This window comes from Carlito syrichta, unplaced genomic scaffold, assembly GCF_000164805.1.
Source record: "Carlito syrichta isolate Samal-C Ts95f unplaced genomic scaffold, Tarsius_syrichta-2.0.1 Scaffold305641, whole genome shotgun sequence".
Lineage (NCBI taxonomy): Eukaryota > Metazoa > Chordata > Mammalia > Primates > Tarsiidae > Carlito > Carlito syrichta.
The window spans coordinates 1,107,108-1,108,111 of NW_007249737.1; positions in this window are offsets into that span (position 1 = coordinate 1,107,108).

A 1,004-nucleotide genomic window follows, 5' to 3' on the forward strand; every position below is an offset into this window, starting at 1 on the left:
TTTTGATTTATTGTAGAGATGAGGTCTCACCAAGTTGCCCAGGCGGGTCTCGAACCCGGGCGTTCAGGCAATCTACTCACCTCGGCCTCCCAAAGTGCTGGGGTTACAGGCTGAGCCACCAAGCCCAACCTTATTTTTTAATTTATTATGGAGACGAGGAGCTCTGACCAAGTTGCACAGGCTGATCTCGAACCCGTGGGCTCAGGCAATCCTCTTGCCTCGGCCTCCCAAAGTGCTGGGATTACAGGCTTGAGCCACTGCACCCGGCCAAAGCAATTTTTTTTTTTAAGTTGTAAATAGGCCGGGCTTGGTGGCTCAGCCTATAATTCCAGCACTTTGGGAGACCGAGGTGAGTGAATTGCCTGAGCCTACGGGTTTGAGACCAGCCCAGGCAACTTGGCAAAACCTCATCTCTACAATAAAATAGGAAGTAGCCAGGCATGGTAGGTACGTCTGTAGTTCCTGCTCCTCCGAAGACTGAGGTGGAAGGATTGCTGGAGCCCAGCAGGTTGACGCTGGGGTGGCCGTGAATGAGCATGCGTGCCACTGCACTCCAGTCTGGGCAAAGGAGTGAGACTCCAACTCAAATTTTTAAAAATGTCATAAATACATATACTCTCCCCTAAATCCACATAAATATCAGGAAAGAGGAAATTCATAAATAACTGTGCTGTGTATTAATTAATGCTTGTATTTTTTATCTTGTTCTCTGTGTGTGTATAGAAATGTTTCCTTTATACTTTCTGGTATTTTATACACATTTTCTTTTTTTGTTGTTGTTGTGTGTGTGTGTTTTGTTTTGAATTTCTTTTGTAGACACAGGGTCTCACTATGTTGCCCTGCCAAGGGTCTCCAACTCTTGGTTTCAAGCACTCCTTTGATCTCTGCCTTCTAAAGTGCTGGGATTAATGGCTTGAGCCACTGGGCCCATTCTATTTTATACATTTTCTATAATTAATATGTATTTCTTTTAAAAATAGATAAAAACAAACTGAAAAAGCAAT